General features: G+C 34.9%; 1 protein-coding gene across 1 annotated transcript in view; it reads left to right on the top strand.

Annotated features, from left to right (window-relative positions):
- The first annotated feature begins 5,993 nt into the window (after positions 1-5,993).
- The window catches only part of LOC117687466 (uncharacterized), a 122,328-nt gene continuing 113,160 nt past the window's right edge, over positions 5,994-15,161 (top strand). Inside the window, exons 1-3 of the mRNA XM_066087723.1 lie at positions 5,994-6,279; positions 6,428-6,507; positions 8,412-8,466. The gene's annotated coding sequence lies outside the window, so the exon portion shown is untranslated. The remainder of the gene's footprint in view (positions 6,280-6,427; positions 6,508-8,411; positions 8,467-15,161) is intronic.

The raw sequence follows: 15,161 nt of genomic DNA, 5'->3' as shown, positions 1-15,161 counted from the left end.
GTAGTCCTCACTACAACTTTTGTTACATTTTAGTTTTTTAATAGCCTTACTAATTTCATCATAGGTAATTTCTTTATCTAACTCTTCATATACGGCATTATAATTCACAAAGTCACATGTACTTTCTGTGTGGTCAACGCTGTTACTTTCAATAGGTCTTTCAAAATATGCTTGGAAGTCGTCATTCGTTAGGCTACATTTTCCAGACTTGCTTTTCCCTTTAGAGAAAAAACTGTAAAAGTGTTTTGGGTTGTGTTTTCTCAAAAATCAAACATGTCCCCCTCATATCGTTTGTATTTATATTTTGATTTTTTCATGTATTTTTGGTATTTTTTCTTGGCGACTAAAGTGTTTATTTGTTTTCATATGATTTGTCATTATTGTATGTATGGAGTAGCCCTTTGTATTCTTTCAATAGTTTTTTACAAGTTTCGTCAAACCAGGGTTTGTCCTGTTTCATATTCCCACATGCGTTATTTTTATGTATGGTATGTTGTGCTTTAGATACTTTAACATCCATGTAAGGTAAGACACAGTCATTCAATATACTGCAAATATTGTTGATACAAGTATTGAGATCTGAAGAATTTTTGAAACCAATATCTAATTCACCGAGTAGGAAATTTTGATTTCGTGTAATTTCAGTCAAGATAAATTCCGCATTGTCATCGACCCACTTTACTGATTTGCTGTTAGTTCTACCCGAAGATACACTCGTTCTATGCAGTTGTGTTTCTAGGCAAATACCATTGATAGTAAAAATAATTGGTGAATGATCAGAAAAAATATTAAATATGCCAGTAGAAAAATGGCCTATACTAAAAAACAATGAACTTTCGGTCAACAGATAATCAATAACACTATTTCCTCTAGAACAGAAAAAAGTATAGTCACCAGGTACATCCCCAGGATGTCTACCATTAACAATTCGTAGACCTGATGACTTACATAATTCTAATAATTTTCTACCATAATTATTGATGTGTTTATCTTGGTTTTTTCTTTCACAAAGAACTTCGGTGTCTTCTTATAAAAATGGTAGATTTCCATCAGATACAACATATTTCAAAAAATCATCAGTTATGTAATCGTTTCTGATACCCGTTCTTGCATTTAAATCTCCTGTAAAATATACAGAACCCATATTTTTATATTTACTTATTGACTCCTCTAATAATTGGAATATACAGGTATCAATATTAAAATGTTCATAAAAAACACTGTTTTCAGGAGGTAAATAACACATAGCAATGTAGATATTTTTGTTTTCAGCATTTGTTAAAATTTTACACCATAGTATGCTGTCGTATATATTTTCAACAATACTAATATATGGAGATAGGTGTGGTTTACAATAGATAACAATACCCCCACCTTTAATTGATTTTCTTGGAAAAATACACTTTTCATAGCCATCTATGTCTACAACATCTCCAGGAGCAAGCCAGCATTCACTAAGGAAAATTATGTCGTATCCATTTATAATTGAATGGAATTCGGGAAAGTTTATTTTATCACGGAGCGACCGACATATATTCCAAGATATAAACGACAATTCACTCACTGCACATTCCTACGCTGAATGGTTACCCCATTTCGGTGGGTGACCCGCCCATCCAGTTTATTTATAGATTCCGCAATACCATCTAGCAGTTGTAATTTTTTCATGATAAAATCCAGTTTTTCATCGACACTTAGGCCTACAGATTTGTTTAGCGGGGTGGAAGTTACCGGTAGATTATCCCTAAAAACGGGAGTATCCTCATACAATACACTGTTAGCTCTATTCAACAACTGACTTACCACCGTTGGTTCATGGTCACTACTCTGACTACTACTCTGGTCCGAGCTCTCCCTGCATTTTTTCCTCTTTTTTGATGATTGTTTTTGTGATTTGCTTTTTTCCATGGCTAAGGAATAAAAACTGTCCACAAAACTTCGTGAAGACTATAGCACCTTATATAAAGGTACATAATACGAAGAAATATATACACCCCATCAAGGTAAAACACAGGTAACACGGAGCGCCTCGAAAACACGTCCACACCGGTGAACGTCCACTCACTCACTCCTGTAAAAATTAAGCCCCGTCCTCACCTGAGATTTACCATCCGGTAAAAATGGTCGGTAGATGTTAAGGACACATATGGATCACAAGGGACAGGGGGGGGGGGGGGAGCCATCTTTGATAGACTCAAAGCTATGTCTGGAACTACATGTACAAATAATCAATAAATAATTATATAGCACGTACCTGTGATAGAATGATTCGAATAATTGTGATTCGCATGTTGAGGATGCCGGTGAAGTAACAAATGAAAAATGAAAAAAAATGGGAAATTCATATTTCATTTTATATGTTCATCAGATATCCCCCCCCCCCCCGGTTGTGGATTAAACAAAAATACCAGGTAAAAACATTGAACAATAGCTTTTTTTTAGAATCGACAAACGTCACAAAGCAGTAATTATCAATTGCCGGTAATGGAGTTATCGGTCTTTAGTCGTGCAAATTTTTTTTACTATGTGAGGCACTGTAGCTCCAAGGTCGTCTATTCATTTTTTTTTTAAACCGGGAGCTACAAACCTGCACTTACTATTTAGAAAAATGTCGCAAAATATTTTTTATACACAAAACCCTATCAATATTATATCGAAGTATATATAATAAATTTTCATTTTCCAGGGGGGGGGGGGTCGGGACCCCCCCGACCCCCCCTCTAGATCCGCGCATGTATATGTAGTACTATTCTTCAGCATCCGCTGGTTGTGTCACTATACGTAAACATGTTGAGGTTGATAATTAAGGAACTACGTCAGTGATAGACAGACAAAGAGAGGAAGAGTACACGTTTTGAATGAGAGAGAGATAGTGAAAGAATTAAAAAGAAAGGGGATATTTAAGAGAGAGAGAGAGAGAGAGAGAGAGAGAGAGAGAGAGAGAGAGAGAGAGAGGCGCGTTAGGTGTATATAACTAAAGAGGTTAATAGTTTGAGTTATCTCCCTTTTTACACAGAGTCATGACATCGCAGTCTGCATGTAGACGAATAGCTTCAACTACATGTAGTATATACAGTGACACACCAAAAGATGTCGGACACGGTCTTCCTCGACTAAAGCCAGAATGGTCAATACTACATGTGTATATACAGTGACACACCAAGAGTGAAGGAGGGGGACAGATCTACAAACAATTCTAGACACTGACATGCAAACACTGTAACATATCTTAGTCTCTTATGAATTAACATCAACCCTATCATTCCCTATATAGGGGCTTACTTCTAAAAAAAAACTGTGCGGGGAGGGGGGGGGGTCATTGAATTTTTTTTTTACTTATGTAGATCTAAGAAAAGTTTCCGTTTAAAAAAATGGGGGAAGGGGTGAGGCAGGCATGTAGCATCGTTTTTTAATGTGGGGAAGAGGGGGGGGGGGGGAGGGGGGGAGGCAGAATCGATCATCCAAAAAATCTTGACAAGCGAAAAATTAGAAAAAGGTTATTTCCAAAATCCTCAAAATCCTAATTCGTGGGGGGGGGGGGGGGGGGGGGGTTGTTACCTTCACTTCAATTTCACTGATTCTTTCCTTATTTTTAATTCAATTTTTTACATGGTCCCATAAAAGTGGGGGTGCCAACTGAATGTTAATACAATTTTTTGTTTGTACATTACAGAAAAGTATTTGCTGCGCAAAAAAGTCCCACCCCCTCAATGCTAAGTGCCTATGAGCTTTGTTGGTAGAAGAGTATTTCGTGTCATGCTACATGTAGGCGCTGGCACGATAAAGACACCCCCCCCCCCTCAAAATGCTCAAAGACAGGGATCCCGGGTGACCAGAATATAGGTCTATAAATAATGGCGTGAATCTGGTATATGCTTATAAATGACTTACAACATGCATTCAATGATATGATACTACAATGATATATAAATAAGTATATCGAAAGCAAAGGTGTTATCAAGGTCGGCGCTGGCACGATACCGAACCTCCACAGCTCAAAGAGTGACCACTATCTAGGTCGACAGTTGATTAAGGTACATGTGTATATCATACTCCGCTTACAAATACAAATAATATCTGGGTTTTATTTTACGTATAATGCAGGTAGCCTATTTTAATGAAATTAAAACAGATCAAGAAATATGGCGTTTCAGTCTCAGTGAAAGCGAGCCCCCTAATTTTATTTTACTTAAAAAAAATCCTCATATTTTAAAACACTTAAAGCACGGAATCAGCACCTTGGAGTTTCCTCCCCTTCCCCCTTAATCGACCTCCAACCTTCCCAAACCCGGCAAACAAATACACCCCCCCCCCTTCTTAAAAAATTAATTATAGTTCAGTGCATGCCACTTGGTTTTGACAAAAAATAGGCCAATTTATTTAATTAATTCATACTTTATCAAAGTGTAATAGAAATAATATCGGTGATATCTTTCATCGAACCCCTTCTCAGTCCCATATATTCAAACAGATTGATTGATTACACACGTTTATTATATCTCCGTACCCTCTTTATCTTTCTATCAATGCTCTCTATTTGTGTGTAATTATTTGTAAATTAGAAAAACGGGCTAGGGAAAAGAAACCCTTTTTTAAGATTATACGATTCATCGCATATATAGTCTATTTATATGTCACGATGTGAAATTCAATCTTTCGGACTATTTTTAATTATTGTGTAAATGAACTTTTTCGGACTTCGTGTTAATTGCTACAAAAACTTTTCATCTATTTCGACAACTGTTTTATAAACGTTATAAATTCCGCGCAGCATTAATACCGCCTGAGGCACAATCAGTGATGGACAGCTAATCTTTTAATTGACTTCTGTTTATGTTTATTGACACTTAAGCTTCTTTCATCTTATTAATCCTTTTATGTACATGCTGCTAAAATGTCCCGAGTTACTCAATAGCTGTTTGATAATTGATTTACTTACATCTGTACTTATTATGTTAATCCTTCATTGTGTTATTCCATTGTTCATTATATATTATTCGGAATTGTAAAATATAGTCAGTTGGAATCAGACCTTCGGTGCTGATGTATACCAAACTCACGTAAAAGTTAATTTCATGTAAAGTCTATATAAATGTTGGATGTTTTATGAGGCTGGGTCCAACAACAAGAGAATAAGCTCACGGTTGGCCCAGTATTAGTACGGGAGAGAGCGCCCCGTAATATTTATCATGGCATGCGGGGATCTAACCCCCCCCCCCGGAAAAATCAAAATTTAATAAATTATCGCAAACATGTCTCGGACCCCCCCCCCCCCCCCGGCAAACACAGTTATCCTTTGGAACCCCCCCCCCCCCCTCCCTGGAGAAAAGGTTTCATGGTCGGCGCATGCATGGTAGTTGTCGCAAATGTTTATCGTTTCTTTAATATCTCTATATTGGCAATGGCGGTCAGATTTCTAATTTCATTCAATTTGACGTTTATAATTTGATTTGATTGAAGTGCATATACCGATTATTCATGACATTTTGTTAAGTGACTTCAGTTCAACAAGTGCGATGTTTGTGCTGGTGAAATAAACACGGTTTCCGGTGTCAGTCAGAACAAGACAGCGTGCTAAATTGATGAAACTTCTTAAAAATTGTAAACAAATCACAGAGTAGATCGGCTTTTGGGTAGGAAGATAAAATATGAGAGGTCTTAAAAATATCAAAACATATTCTGACCAATGTTACTTGGAAATATGTCGACACACAGGATTGCTTTAGAAGTCATCTGTGGCATGAGTTTCATCTCTTTATACATGACACTTTGTGTTTCAGAAGTAGATCCACCATCACATCCACTGTACAGAAATTCCTGGACTGGATCCACGCAACCACTCCGTAAATTCCTGGACCCACCACGCCTTCTTCCTCTAGGTTTGAAATTTTCATATTATTCATGATGTCGTATTCAACCACCCCCCCCCCCCATTCCCCCGCAAACACATTAAAAAAAGTTTTAATAATAGATAGTTTCTTTGAGCATATACCGGTATATAATTAAAATATAGATGAGATTAAATAATTAAGAAAACTAAGTTGATGATAAATACATTCAAAAGTGAACATTCCAATAGCTTTTTATTTTTGAATGATTCATTTTCTGAGGCCAAACCGTGTGACCAAAACGACTTGGGGTCGAAACTATAGGATGCCGAAACGACAAGCATCACTGTGACGTATATCGAACAGACGATAGATCAGAGGCAGCAAAATGAAGGATATTTTTACCCATTTGGATCGATAATGGTTCCCCGTGTAAGAAATGAAAGTACAGGTTTGTTCAAATGCTGTTTATATTGTACAATGTGGTCTACATTTGGAATTAATTATGCCACCGAACAAGGAACGGAAAGTCTCTAATTTTCTCCAAACCAACTTTGTACAAATGAATACCGGTAAGTTTTTATTTGTGTTTTACATAGAAACAGTGGATGAGAGGAAGAAAAAGACAAACTTGGTCATCAGGCTACATAATTCCTGTTACCTTTGGGCCAGTGTTATGGTATTAATTCATTCTTGAAGTAAACTAATGTGTACTGGTGTCAGATAAAATTTTTGTTAGAGACCACTAAAAATTTAAAAACTTTGGGGAGTTGTTTTATGTCAACAAACAACATGTACCGGTACATGTAGATCTCAGTGATTTCAGAGTGACCAATCATCAGACAGAACCACTCTGCCCTGGACCCACTGGTGACCTTGGGTGACCCCCAGACCCCTTGATTTAAAATTGGCCCCACTGATGTTTAAAAGATAAATAACGTTTTAAATGAAAAAAAGGATTCCACGAAATTTCCATTAAAGCGTAAAACTGTAAACTGATGGGCTGTATTGTACAAAGTTGAATTTCTGAATAGATAAATTAATATTTCCATTAAAGCATAATTTACGTAGAATATTAAACCTCTATGTGCATGTTATATTTATAGGTCGAACTTGAGGACAACATCAATTTAAATGTTTATGTAACAGGGTTGCAAATAACATTTTCAAACCCACGGGCCATGTGGGCTCCAAATTAACTTTTCAATTTATACAAGCCCACAATAATTTTTAGGGGCCCACTGATATTCATAATGAAGTTACTTTATAATATAAAAATATATAGACTAAAAATTGTTAAGTGCCATTATTGATTTAAATTAGATCTAATTTATTAAATTTAATATTTTTATGTATTCATACATTTTATAGATGAAATGTTTTGTAATTGTTTAAGCTAAATGACAAATAAAATCAGTCTCTGTATTTCTGCATGTGTACTTTGGAGGTATTGATCCAAACCTTTGACTCAATTACAATCGTTATGTAGGGGATCTTATTTTAACTTTAAACAAATGGTTTTATGACTATTTTAGCATTACATTGGCAGAATTATAAACTAATTACAAGTTACCAACTAATTGTAATATCAACACTTAAAGTTATAAACATCGGTTGCACAGTATGTTTTTGCATCACCCGTATTTATAACCCCTAAAGATAAGACAATTGGAAGTTATTAATCACAACAGGGGTTAACTGAGGATGTGAAAACCTCTTCAGAATTAGTTAATTATCATTTGATTGCCTTTGTGCATAATTTAAACAACTGTGAACTCAAAATACATGCATGAAGACTTCAACTTCTTTTTCGGAGGATTTCCAGTGAAGTTACCGATTAAAAAGCAACTATTTCGCTTAAGTTGGTCCTCGAGTGCCAATAAAATTTATACTCGCCATGTGGGCAATTAAATCTTTGAGAAATAGTCGCCCACAGTAAAAATTACTCGCATTTGCGAGTGGGCGAGTGGTTATTTGCAACCCTGTGTAAAATATCATGAATCAATGTTGACCTTTATTACTTACATTGAAATTACATTACTTGAAATTAATATGATATTGTCAATGAATTATTTATTTAAAATATAACAGTATGAAACATTTTTTGTTTTGCCTCGGACTAGAATGTCTCGACGTCATTGGATGAATCGCGTCACGTGGTTGCCTCATAAATTTCTTTACAGGGCAAGTGTCAAAATTTAAACGGCAACATGGCGGACGTAACGTTATTTGAGCTGATTTTTACACAAACGTTCAACCATACCTTTAATTTTTAAGCCCCAAAATATTTAGAGTGACCCCCCTTTGCCCGTGACGTAATATTATGATCCTACAATAGCATCAGGTTTGCACATACAACTGACGATGAAGGTAAAAAATTAGAGAATTAAGCTATGAATTTAATCGTTAAATATTATCTTTTGTTTGTTTACATATTAAACTGTAGGTCCTTGACAAAACAAAACACTTATTAGGTTCGTTACTGACTGTTTACTGTTTCCGCCTCGCTGGACTTTACCGACCCCACAAATTTCTGTAAACAGTCAATAACGAACTTAATAAGTAATAGTGGTCTCTTTACAGGTTCCTGGTGTAATGGGATGCAGTAAACTAACTGACTAAAGAAAGAATATATGTGGTATAGTATTCATGTATTGTTACTATTAATAATAAGTCTATTATTATGTAGCTAAACTCTGTATTTTTAGGTCACCTGAGTCATTCAGGAGACTTATTGCTATCACAAGTTCGTTGTCGTGTGTCATTCATAGACATTATAGTATATATCTCTTAAGTGGGTATGAGGACATTATGTAAAGATGTTTGATCCACCTCTAAATTTATCACTGGAAATATAGCACAAGAGCACTGTGACGTCATCCATGACCTTTTTTGTCTTTGTTTGCGTATCGACTCAAAATGAAGTATGGAAGCATGTAAGAAATCTCTTGGGTCTTACCAAAGCTCTTGTGCTTACTTCAAACCTCAAGACATTGTAAATTACGAGTTAAATGTCGGCCATTTTTGACATAACACACCACAGGTGAAAACATTAGAGAGCATTATGGGACGTAGACAACATATTTGTTGGATGAATCTTTAGGTTTAGCTCCCGCGCACACTGGTTCTTAGAGCTCGCGTCACTTGTTATAAATCCATTGTAAATAAGAGCTTACTAAAGATATGTCACATCAAAAAAAAAAATACAATAGGACCAGACAAAAGGCAAATGTTGGGTAAGCCCTCTTTTCTAAAACAGGCCTAAAACTAAGTTATGATGATGTTGGAGAAATGAACAAAGAAAATAAGACTACATGTTTAGCAGAGAAAGTCTGAGAGAGAGAGAGAGAGAGAGAGAGAGAGACAGAGAGAGAGACAGAGAGAGAGACAGAGAGAGAGAGAGAGAGTACGTAAATTTGTATGAGAGAGAAATAGACAGAGAAACCTGGCAGACATGGGAAAGACAGGAAGAAAGAGTGTTATTCTTAAAGCTGAACACAGCTCATCAATAGACATTGTCCCCAATATTTCTTTATCATCACCGCTATCCATACAATCCATATATAAGCCACAGACCTCTTAACAGTTTATAGTATTTCGCTGTAGAGGTCTGACCTGTGTGGACGTGACTCGCCATTTTACTCGGTCATGATGAAATAAAGTTTTACGCACTCTTTCAAAGCAAGGAGAATACTAGGGTGTAAGCAGAAAAGTCTGAAAAAAGTAAATAAAGTATCAGAGAGAGAGAGAGAGAGAGAGAGAGAGAGAGAGAGAGAGCAATTATAGTACATGTTTAGTAGAAGTAGATGGAGAAGTATTCGTAAAAAATTAAAATGGCCGCTGCTAATAATAATAATGAATATTATAGGTTTTGTTTGGAATGGGCAAAAAAACTAGATGCTGTCATTAGATAGTAATACCCGCACCAAGTGTTTGCCCCTAAATAACACTGTTTTGTACCAGTTTAATTGAAAATGAAGGCCACATGCAAACTCCGGTAATACATTAAAAAATTATAATTTTCATAACTGAAGGATGAGATCCCTTCCCATATGATAATACACATGAGCAGCACTTTATGTGCAATTTTGGGTTGAACTCTTTGCACAGTGAATTTTCGGTTCATCAATAATATTAACATTTCATGTCATAGAAAGTATAACAGTCTATATAATTATTACAAACAAAATTAAAAATTAAATTATGCCCCCTCACCGTGGCAGTTGCCGGTTTTAGATTTGCTTCTGTGTGCCTACATGTACATCATCGTGTGCACAGATTTAGAGAAGGGTTGGGAGTGAGGGATCCAGACCCCCCCCCCCCCCCCCAATGAAAATTCATTTATATCAATTGTAAAATTACCAAAAATACACCTTGGACCCCAATGCTCTTACAGACATGTAAACGCTCTAACCCATTGAGCTTCAATATTATTAACAATATTAATTAACCCTTTGTGTGCGGCGACCCAACATATTGGGTATGGAATAGCCGACGTTACCGTGCGGCAACCCAACATGTTGGGTTTGAGAAAGAAATCAGCACTTAGTTACTTTAGCCTAAAATAAAATTAAAACGGTCGAGTGTTTTTCTTGTGAATCAATAAATTTAAAGACAATAAATGATTTCTGTTTAAAAAATGAAAAATATAAGCCTATTTTTAAAAGAATATAGCTTAAAAGACGAATTTAAATTCGTCATCTAATTTTGGAAATAGGGAAATTCCGCGCCATTACTAATCTCTAAAACAATCGGTCAATCTAAAACTTTAACAAAGAAAACAAAATCAATAACATATATAATCAAGAAAAAAACTATAATTTTGATAAAAAAGTAAAAGATTACTTAAGTTAATGTATAAAAAAGAAAGAAGAAGAGGAAATTTGGAGACTTTCTTAACATTGACCTTAACCTTGCGTATTTCTTCCGGTTAAAACGAAAGTTGCAGGTTGTTTTTGTTCATTCGTGATATTTTCGCTAAAAAATGATTACACCAATGTGATTAATTGTTTTCCCCCCCCCCCCCCCCCCCCCCCCCGTATAGAATAAGCTAGTTTACTCGCACAACTGATATTTTACGATTTTTGAATCTTCAGTTCTTTTAAAATATTTCCAGACCTTTGAAGTTTAGGTCTGTTCAATTTCTCTACTGTGTGCTATCTAATTTATATAATAGACTATATAAACGACAATGTTCAGTGAAAACAAATCATTAAAGCAAACCAAAAAATAAGCGTCGAAGACAGCCAAAGGTGAGAAAGCTAGGTAACAGGTGCTTGGTCACGATAATTACCATAGCATTGAATCATGATTTTTAAAGTATACACTCTCATAACTGCAGCGGTGTGTGCATACAAATTGAGTAACGCGCGGTAGTATATGGTGGCATATCTCTGCCCCCTGTGTGCAAGTTAGTTTTCTCTTGATTTGTTGACATACAAGATAAATATCTTGACATGCAAGATAGTTATGTCAACATGCAACATAACTATGTTGACATGCAAGAAAACTGCAATCAAATAAGAGTTATAAAAAATTTCAAATATCGCCAGCATGTGACATCCAAGATGCTAGATATGCTACCTATTGATGTCAACATGCAACTTCTTTATGTTAACATGCAACTTCTTTATGTCAACATGCAATTTAGTTATGTTAACATGCAAGATAAAAATTGTTGACATGCAACTTATAAGTTGCATGTCAACAAATTTATCTCGCATGTAAACATAACTAATTCATATTATAAAACTGTGCGTAATTTAAATACACGTGCGTAATTCAAATACAGATTAGAAACTACTTGCCATGCAAAATAACATAACGTTGATTTTAGAATTGATAATAATCGATAAAATCAACTCCCGACAGTACTTTGATTATCTTCTTAAAATTGAAATAAGTCCTATTCATTTACATGTACTACCACACAATAAATTAAAGATTTAAAACATAACAACCATGCGTTATCTCTGAATTCATAGGTCTAATATTGGTGCGAGATATTTATCAATGGGAGAAAGATCAGCTGAGTTTCTGATGAGAGGCATTAAGATATTGATGAAGAAATCTTTTAAATCATGAATATGACTGGTTTTGCCCGTTATAAAGTATAAAAAATGTCTCATAACATTAAAACAAATTAGTACATGATTGTATATTCCAACTAAGCCGGACAACATGAACATTGACATTTAACTTGGTTCTTCAATCGATAAGATTGTATATATCAATTAATCTATTGGTCACCAAAAATGTATAATCTATATAGATTTTGCTTACAAAAACATGACGTGATTCATTCACGTTTGGTCTCCATTTTCTTGTTTTATCGATTTGAAAAGCAGATGACTGCATTTGGAGTACGAATTTTAATGAAATTTCAGAATCGGTTGTATCGTGATTCGTGTAAATGATGCACGAGTTTACACAAAAAAGTAGTAAGTGGCGAACGAATTTATTTTTTACCTATTAATTTTATATGAATCGCTGCCAAAAAAATCACGACAGGTACAATATAGAAGGTCGAAAAAATCAAAATGGCTACTGCGACAATTTTTTGTTATTGTTGTAGTACTTGGAGTAATCTTATTGTATAAAAGAAATATTTCTAACGTTAGAAGCCTGTGTTTGTTATCGGTACACAAATGTTAACTTTGTTCGGTAATTCAACAGTTTGAGAGTTTTCGGAGTTTCCATAAACCTTGTATAACAGATACCGTCCAACTTATAGATTTTCCCTTCGATCACAAAATAAATAAATATAACGATTTAAATTATATACCTAAATATAGTTGTTTTGATTTTTCCGGTTAGTTGTGGTTTTTAAAAAAATTTCTTGGGGTCTTATTTTACATAACATACCGTTGTGTCAATTTTCTACAACTATGAAGAACAGTCCCGGTCGGAATTTAGCAAAATTATGACAAAGTATCAGGCAATTGCAAAAAGCTGAACTTTAGCATACTACATGTAGATTGAAACAACTAATTCAAACTCATAATTTTTGGAACATACCGGAGGAAAACGTGAACAATTACACATTCAAACTTTCAAGACCCCGCCTTTCAGTACTCTCAGTACTTTGATTTACCCAGAGAGACTGTGGCCGATCGCGGTCTTTTTATTGTACTGCCTTTCATGTGATTTAGAATAAAAGTTTAACAACACAGTCAGTTAAATAGTTTCATTTTTATGGCCACGAATGCTAGTACACACTTATCCTAGTTTATCCTTATAAAGTCATAGATGGATCTGCTCTCGTGATAATATTGCCTGTACTAGCTGTCGTGGTCAATAAAGCTGACTTTAATCTGCGTCGGTAAATTCTTATACCAAAATTAAAACATATAGAAGGCAGTGCGTTCCTTTACTTATACATGTTTACATAAAATTCCTCTCAAGATAAGGTTTTTTAATGTTAAGATTTCCTGAACGGATGTTTAGTTCAGTTTTAAAAGTTCAGAATCAACTCTAAAATACCATGTTTTATACAACATACATGTATAATACAAGGCACAAAGTAATATAAAATTCATTCTAGATTCTATCAACAAAGTCTTCTATACATTCAACTCAACCAGTTTTTCAAAATCCTAAGCTCTGCAATTGATATTTAATGTCAAGTTTCAGAAATAATTAATAAAACTAATTAATTAGTGTGTATCTACAACTCCCTAAAAAGCTCCCATTAAAACATGTGCGCGCATCAGGAAGCCAGGTGTTATCTGGCGGCCGCCAAATAATTATGTGGCGGCCGCCAGATAATTATGTGGCGGCCGTCAGAAAAATTATATGGCGGCCGCCAGAAAATTATGTGGCGGCCGCCAGATAATAAGTGGCGGCCGCCAAATAATTATCTGGCGGCCGCCAGATAAAATATTTTTCTTACGTGGCACCAATGGGCTTCCGTATTTTTCGGACTGTGTGTACATTTGATTGTTTCATCCTTGCTGTAAGTACGACATATGTTTTCATGATAATTATATAAACACGTTCGAAAACGCGCGAGATATCTCCAAACAGAAAACGCGAGTTATTTACATGTTATCAGTGTTTTAAAATAAAAGTTTAACCACAATTCTTTCATCTTTTGTCCTTATTATTTATAATCTTTTAAGTGAAAAGTTATTATTCATGAAACTATTATTCAAACCTAGTATGAACACAGCAAAAATCATGGAAAATGTAGCTATAATGAATGTTGCTATGCATACGTCAAAAGTATGTCAATCTTTTTCCTTTTCCTTATATATTTCATTGAAAACCAACATTTTTCAAAGAATCATTAAAAAGTAACCCCTTGACCGATTTTGAAAAGACCTGGATTGATAAATTCACAATTTCTATAGCTTTTTTGCATCATATTTAAATATTTTTTCCAATCTTTTGTTTCTTAGATTTGGAGTTACATGTAATAATCCAAAGGCTTGCATATTGCAAAAGATATATAGTAGAGCTCTTAAAAAATATCTTTGTGTTGTGTTTGAAATATCAAATTTTACAAATGAGTCATCAAAAAAATATTACAATGAATGTCAAAATTTGCGAATTCAATCTACTTTAATCAATATAAATTTCTTCAAAATCTGTCAAAATATAACAACAGAAAACTTTTTTCAAATAAGTCTTGTTTTCAATGAAATATATAGGGAAAAAATAAAAAAATTGACATACTTTTGACATGCAAGTGTACATGTAAATACTTATCTTCTGAGTGTACTGAGCAGAAGATAATTTAATGGCAACAGCAAGGAGCATCGATTTTGAAGCATTTTTGAATGAGTTTGCAGCAGAGAGCAGTGATTTTGAATTTGACGATTTTGATTTGTGAGTAGATCGACCTACCGAAAACTTAGAAAATTTTATAGATTCAGACAACTGGGTGACAGGAGATGGGGAGCCCCCATCCCTTGACTAGGCAAAATCTCCTGGCTTAATACAAGCAATTAACAACAAATGTTCACCACAAGAATATTTAAATCATTTTTCAATGACAGTGTTTTTGATTTTCTTGCACAACAGACAGATCTGTATGCACAGCAATTCTTGAGCTCTGCTCAATTGACAATGTTCATGTAGTAGGTTTCACAAACGGTATGAAACAACTTCCTCAGATATGAAGTAATTCATATCACTTCTCATGCTGGTGGAACTTCTGCATCAAGTACTGGAAAACAGACTAACTGACTGCAACACCCTTTTTTCCAAGTGTCATGCCAAGGGACAGGTGTTTGTCTTTGATGACTGTTTTTTCATCTCAATGACAACTCCGATTATGTGCCACATGGGGAAGATGGCTATGATTCTCTCTTTAAACTGGGTCCATTGTAT

This window comes from Magallana gigas, chromosome 1 (assembly GCF_963853765.1).
Source record: "Magallana gigas chromosome 1, xbMagGiga1.1, whole genome shotgun sequence".
Taxonomy (NCBI): domain Eukaryota; kingdom Metazoa; phylum Mollusca; class Bivalvia; order Ostreida; family Ostreidae; genus Magallana; species Magallana gigas.
This window is presented reverse-complemented; position numbering and strand designations above follow the sequence as displayed.